The following is a 7,883-nucleotide window of genomic DNA, read 5'->3' on the forward strand; positions in this document are numbered from 1 at the left end:
CACCACCAACACCCCTGCACTTCCTCCCTGGAAGATTGTCAAAGTTGGCAAATATGGCGCAAGTGGCTCTGTTCTTTTCTGCAAAGAAAAAACATAAAATCCCTTCATAATCTTGCTTAGCAAAATTAAGTCTTGTTTATGCAAAAGACTGAAAAACGATGTGCCCCTAGTCCCAATCTAGTAAGGAATACCATCACTCTGTCCTACGCCTCCCACTGACACCTTGCCACATAAACCCATGCACTTTGGTGAACCAGCACAAATCATGGCTTGGGATGTCAACCCAAGACCCAGAGGAATGTGTGTTGGGTCTTGGGTTTTGTGCATTGTAAATTACCTCTAAACTGTTCAAGTCAACATATGTCAAGTGGGTCCTGTTGAAAAATGATGACAACCATTTGTATTTGCAATATATTAACTTGTAAATCAATGTAATGCTACTCCTCAGTGTTCTCCCCAGCACCTATTTCCTGGGTGCTCCTCCCTGCTGTTTTTACTTGCCCAACAGAATCCTATTATAATAAAATAAACTATTGTTTCTCCTATTAGAACAGGCACAATGTGAGTACTACAGCCAGCAGTGACCACCAGTCTGACCAGACCTGGCAGGAGTGGACAATAACCTCCAACATTTTTCAATATTATTGCAAAGTATTACACTGCCCTCACTCATCTACTTCTTAAGGCCACCTGGCTGGCAAAATTTTCTGGGGCGAGCACTCCTATTATGGGTACTACATTTTATACATAGCATCCTTAATGTTCTTGTGAATGTTCCCAGGGGGTGAGGGAAGTGGTAGGGAAGAGAGGGTCTAACTGAGGGGTTATTCCATATTAATTCATTTTTAGAAATGATGGCATTTCCAGATTGTTGGAGGACTGATGACTGAATTCTCAGTTACAATTCCAATGATTTCACTGAACACAGGTGCAGACGGGACACATGAACAAAATGTCTATAATTCTGGCACTAGGAAACACCTTCTGCCAGATTACTAAAGGGAAATACAGGTAGGCTTCCACCATGTTCTGTCCATACTTTGCAAAATTTGGTGGCTCCCTAAACATTTTTTATTTAAAGTTATGCATCACTTCCATCAATATAGCATTTTTTGGCTTGATAATAGATTTTGTATTTCCATTGGAGCGAGTTTTGATGACAGGTTGCTGAATTTCATTATTAAATGTATTAAATCTGACAGAACACACTGATGCATTTATTCTCTGACATATATCCTTTTCATACAGTATGAAAGAATGTGGATGTAGTGTAAGTGTTTCTTGGCATGCTTAGAAGAGCAGAGCTGGGGTCCCGGGAGGAAGGGCCGGCATTGCATGGCTCCCCCCCTGCCTCCAGTTCCCATAACACCCACACCGCCCCGGAATGGCTGCACATTCCTCACTGCTAGTTGATATCACAATGAATTACTTGTGCATTTCTACACCTAAATCTGTAATAGTAAAGTACTGGGACAGTACATTTTAACATTAACACTGTTAGCAACTGTTAACAATTACATATCAATTACGAGTACATCTTAACAATTACACATTTTAGGCTAAAGCAACGCAGCAACTCCGTTTTGAATATCTTCGGCTGCTTTCGTGAGGCAGCTGCAGAGCTCCGGTATTCAGATAAAAATGGTTCACTTGCCGGCGGTTACCGAACCCTGCTCTAGAACTATCAGACCTAAAATGTTAATTTCCGACACCACCTACAGCTTTGCTCCCTTGGTTGCAGCCCCTATCGAACAGCCATAGTTACGGCCTTGATTATGAACTACATCTGCTATTGTACTCCGTGATTGGATGAGCTACATTACAGACATTGGGCCTGATTCATTAAGGAAAGCAAGGGGGAAAAAATTAATCTCCTGGACAAACCATGTTGCAATGCAATGGGTGCAAATTACTGTATTATTTCCGATATAAATTAAATACGACTGTTTTTTCATGTATTACACAAATACTTGATAGCTTTATTTTTTACACTGAAATTTAAGGTTGATCTAGGATATGCCCTACCCAATTATAAATCTGTCCCCGCATTTTACATTTACCTCCCCTCCAATGCAATGGTTTTGCCAAGGTGCAAAGTTACTCCTTTTTCTTTTGCTTTACTTTTTCCTTAATGTATCAGGCCCATTGTGACAGTTCCAGGCCCATTGTGACAGAAGTCTTTCACTGACTTAGAATATATATTTAATTCAGTGATGGCCCTTGTGTATACATAACCTATACTCTTTGCCACTTCAATGGTATTTTACCATTCTGGTCATTAAAAGTGGAACTCGACACCACTATTATGAATGGCGGGAGAAATATCAGAGCCAGAAAGGCCGGGATTTATTTTTTTAAAATAGACAGAAATCATACTTGTGAGCCTGATTCTTACTAGTTCTAAAAAAAATTGGGAAGAGAAATTGATAATAATCCCTACTAAATACTAAAGTTTTAATAACATTAGGGTTCCAGGAATCAACAATCTAAAAACAACAACTAAAACAATTGGTTAGGCAGTGTAAGGTTACAGACTACTAATAAGATTAAAAAAAGGCTCAGTAATATTAATTTTGAATTGCAAATCATCAATAGAGATATAATGTTATATAACAAAGTACTGCTTATCATATAGCCAACGTTATAGGCAATAATCATACTATACAGCACAATATTCAAACACATCCCATTTTTCTAAGCAGCAGGCAGGCTTTGCTGACTTCCAAGATGTAGTGATGTGCACAATACAGGACACAAATGACAGTTACCACCTTCTATGCCACACAATTAAAATATTGCAATCTAAACTTGAGAAGACATTTACAGTACTTTGAATGAGAGAAGCTAAATGTTAATTCTTATGCTTAATACTATTTATATAATAGATAAGGAACACAACATGCCAAACTACCTACATAACAGGAACAATCAACATTAGAGGGCCCTTATAAAATACAAAATAACAAGCCCCTATCATATGGACATAAGTTGCCAGTTCCTGAATTGTAAGAACAGTTATATTCCTGCAAGTTTTTCTTTCTGACAGTGGCACATCTGTAAAAATACAATTCTCTTTCCTTCTCCATCTTTTCTTCTTCTACACACTGTATAAGTTGTGATTTATCGAATCTGAATCTACACAATCCAAAATAATAATTTTATTACAATGTCCAGTGATCATGTAGTGTTTGTGGTGTTATAATGTATATCTACCTAGAGTGTGCCACAGGTGATCTGCATGGCCACTAGCAAGATGTCAATGGAAATTATATTCAAATGCAGACAATGTTAGCTATGACAGATATGTAGTACAGAGAGGTTTAACATGTAATCGTCTCCTATTATACTGCCACTGACTGCAAGCATTTCCATGATGAGGAACTTCAAAAGCTCAATATATAGGTTATGGTAATGAGCTGTGTTCGAGCTGTTACTACACAAAATTAAAATACTCTATATAGTAGTGTGTAAAAAAATAAAAAAAAAATAAAGAGTTTGACAAGACTGTAAAATAGGTGTTGCTTAAAATTAGGCAACTTTGGGTGGATGTGAATATATATATATATATATATATATATATATATATATACACACATACATACACACACATACATACATATACATCCATACACATCCATACATACATATATATATATATATATATATACATACATATATACATATATATATATATTATATATATATATATATATATATATATATATGTATATATATATATATATATATATATATATATATATATACACACACACATACACACTTTTTGTAACAGGGAGTTTTAGTTATAGTATACAAAGCTACATGAATTTATGTGCATAGGATGAGAATAGGTTCTTTCTGGTCTGTGTCATCTGCAAGACATTTTCCAGTCTCTAATAAGATATGACTGTATTTTTGAGTTATAATATGCATGATTACACTCTGCTAGACAATTCCTGTCTATACAACACATTACATGGCTGCATTCGTTAAAATCTGACTAATAAGTCCCACTGATAATGTATAAAAATCATGATTTGCAATAAACTACAGTACTAACACAGGCTAATCAATTGATCTGACCACTGCAATGTAGGAGATACATATAGTCTTGGTTAAGAAAACATATTAATTTACACATTATCAGGACTCATGTCAGGACATTCAATTAGACAGGCAGCCATGACTTAATTTTTGTTTACTAATTTATATCCCATTTGAGTAGATAGATAGATAGATAGATAGATAGATAGATAGATAGATAGATAGATAGATAGATAGATAGATTGATAGATAGATTGATAGATTGACTGATTTATTGAATACACAAACAATCAGAATAGTTTACACGATTTCACACTATAATGAGTATGGGCTAAGGACAAGTTACAGATGAGCCAACAGATGTCAGTACAGGTTTCATATGCTAATAAATACATGATAAATGCATGATTCACAGTAAACTGACTGAATATCTGTCTTCGTGCACCTACTAAATGTATATTTCTCTATAAACATGCACCACTATTTGTTATTACACAAGATTCCTTCATGGGAGGTAATACAGGCCTCCTCCAACAGCCAGGCCTGGAACCTGCATGTTTATGACTTGTCCTGCATCAGTATGTGACTGGAGTATGTGACAGCTCATAGTGAATACCACCATATTATATGCGTAAATAGCACGAACCATAGTAGAACGTATCATGTATTTTTAAAATGGAAATGAATCTACTATACAATGAAGTAACAGGTTACAAAATAAATTAAACAGACAATACTGGGCATCAATGTCCCTAAAAAAAAAAATGTTTATGAATATACTTACACATAACAAGAAAAAAATATAATTTGCATTGCTAAAAAACATGTAAAGGCCCTTGGGCTTCTAAGGAAAAAAAACCCACTGTGGTATTCAGTATAGACATTTCCAGGATTACCTTCAACTAATGCAGATATTGCCATTAACAGAAGTATTTCTAAACAAATACATAATGACAGTTCCCTGTCCACTATAGCAAAAGATGCTACTAGGTAAGTTGGAGTAGGTCTAGGCTGAATTAAAATTCAATTGTCAGTCCCGTACATTCACCACGGCCATGCTGGTTACAAAGAATGGGAGATGCAACAGCTACTACAGGTATAAGCCACATTTTTATAAACATGCAGAGCAGACGCAAATTCTAAAGAATCACAATCATAGATAACAGTAGATGTGGACATTATAATTCCAAGGGAATGGGTAAACAATGGACTCAGTGGGTTTATTTTGCATACCTGGGCTTGAAGACACAGATCCTTTAGTCTGCTGGGTTAAAGCACTGGACATGGTGGGATTATGCTTTTCTCTCTTCTACCTTGCATATCCACATAGGCAAACAGGGTGCAGAAATACATAAAAATAAAACAATGCAAAATGATTGGGGATTTGGGGGTTGGAACTGAAATCCTTTGTGTTGTAGGCAAAAATCCTCACTGGCTCTGAACAGCAAATGCAAAAAATACAAGAATAAGATGAATTAATCAGGGATTCTTCAGTAAACCACAAATGCAGGGCTGGTAAAGCAAGGTCCTTTTGTGCTCAGATCCTGTAGGTTTGTAAAGGTGTCTGCGAGTGGTTCTGAAGGGTTTATTTGTTCCTTAGCTGATCAGTGCTGTTGCTATCTGCAGCATACTGTTCTCCTTTCCAACACCCCCCATCCTATACAGGAGAAAGAAAGAATGAATCAATATTTTATTCGAGAGAAGATGCTGAAAAAAAGAGGGGGAAAATCTGGCATCTAAATCCAGATCTTTTTTTTCACAGCTTTTATAACCCCCAAATTTAACAGCAGTGAGCACAGGGAAATGGCTGAAAGATGGCAATACATTATTAATAAGATAGGTTCAGCTAAAGCATACTCAGAATATGCATACGGCTAAAGATAGACAGGAATTATTTACTGGCTGCAAGAGAGAGGCTCCAAGCAAATCATCTGCCTCTCCAGTCCGCACACACACATGTAGCAGTTTTCAATGCCACAATCGTTGCTCGCAACACCATTAATCCTGTCTTGCTAATAAACCTGTAACAGTGGCACTTACCACCAAGACGCTCTGCCTCCTCTATGTATGTGACCGTTATGGTACTGATGCAAATATATACATTAACCTATGAAATGGCACCGAGATTTGCATAGCTAACCAAAGAAATGATGTCTGATGTGCACATTGACCTTTTGATCACTTAACATAGTAAACGTTTCTTGACAGTAGTACACCAATACGAGAAAAGTGCACATGCATTTATCAGACATCGTGTGGGTGCCTCAGACTCAATTCAATTCACAATAAAATAATATTGCTGGGTTGGCAATGGAATGCGGAGGTGCAATGATGTACTTACAGACATGTCAGTTACTTCCAACCCTGTATTGCAGAGACCTGAATTTTCATCCCATCCACGCTATACACACACTGTCAGGATCTGGGAGACGGGAGAATTTCCCTGTTAAGAATCTCTTCCCTGTGACTTGTGCTCAAACTGATTGGATCTCCAACGTCATGTTCTGCAATAAGGAAGAGGGAGTTCCTCCTTGTGGCGAATGTTGGAATTGCGGCAAGGATACAGCCACTGCATGCTTCAGATACGAAAGTTACTAGAAACGTTGACAAACTATAGAAATGTGTCTATTTTTAACTGCAGTTTTAGAACTGCGGTTGTTTATGGCTGTACTCTATGAATTTATTATGTTAAAGATGTGCAATATGCTAGCAGTGAGCTAACATGCTTACTTCAATTGTGTAAGAAGCCTTAAATTACATTAATGTAGAATCAAACAAAAATGAAAGTCATATTTTACCTGCCTGGATCTGTACTTTTATTGTTAGGTCAGATATGCATGAGCAAATAAAATTAAGCTTGTTGGAGATAATTTAACTTTGCCACACAACGGCTTTAAGGTGCATTCATTAGTGTGTCTCAAATATTCATTGAAGCATTGTGTACCAATATGGGTTAAAACTAGAGATGCTCACTGACCCCTGTAAAGTGCTTTTGGTTTTGGATCTAGATTAGCTTCGTTTTGGCAAAACCACCCTCGTGTGTTTTGGTTTTGGTTTTTGGATCTGTATTTTTTTGGAAAAATTGCTAAAATCACATAATTTTGCACTTTTTTTCATCCTACATTATTAAAAAACCTCAATAACACTAATTTCAAGTCATTTGTCAGTCAATCTTGACCACCTCACAGGTCACAATATTATTTTCATACACTTTTGGACAAAGACTGGAGCGATCTGGCAGGATGGTAAGCGACCGAGCAATGACTCAAACACACGGCAGTTCCTACCACATCTAGGACACATTGGCACACAGCAGTGGCAGAAAAGAAAAGTGGGGCAAGATGGACTTGTCCTTGGATCATGAAACCAGTTATGGTTAATTTGATCGCTCCACGTGTTTCTTGGATTAATGAGGTAATTCTACAGCTAATACATGGCAACACGCGCTGACCCCACCAGGATGTGTTTTTATCAGGCACACACCAAACCAGGTTGCCAGACAATGCATTAAAAAGAGCCATTGTAAATCACATCAAAAAGCAAGTTCATCAGTGAGCGTCGAATCAGCCCCAATTCCCACAAAATTATAATCTAGTTAGGTACCTTGGATGTAAAGTGCATATTAAAAATACTTGCTGAACCAGCAGCAAAGTGGAAGGTAATACATATACACGTCTATTTAGACATCCATGCTTACATTACTTCTGCAAGCAACGTTGTTCTTTGTTAATAAAACTGTTGTCTTTATACCGTTCAAAAAAATTTAAAATAATCCTCCACCATTCTATGGATATTGATAGTAGGATCAGGTGGAGTTACAGCACAGGCGTCACTTATTC

At 37.0% G+C, this 7,883-nt stretch overlaps 1 protein-coding gene across 1 annotated transcript in view; it reads right to left on the minus strand.

Annotated features, from left to right (window-relative positions):
• GRIN2B (glutamate ionotropic receptor NMDA type subunit 2B) overlaps positions 1–6,523 on the minus strand; it is a 474,891-nt gene extending 468,368 nt beyond the window's left edge. The window contains exons 1-2 of the mRNA XM_075182877.1: positions 6,386–6,523; positions 5,278–5,701 (exon numbers count right to left, since the gene is read on the minus strand). The gene's annotated coding sequence lies outside the window, so the exon portion shown is untranslated. The remainder of the gene's footprint in view (positions 1–5,277; positions 5,702–6,385) is intronic.
• Between the last annotated feature and the right edge of the window lie 1,360 nt (positions 6,524–7,883).

The sequence above is a fragment of the Mixophyes fleayi genome, chromosome 8, assembly GCF_038048845.1.
Source record: "Mixophyes fleayi isolate aMixFle1 chromosome 8, aMixFle1.hap1, whole genome shotgun sequence".
Taxonomy (NCBI): domain Eukaryota; kingdom Metazoa; phylum Chordata; class Amphibia; order Anura; family Limnodynastidae; genus Mixophyes; species Mixophyes fleayi.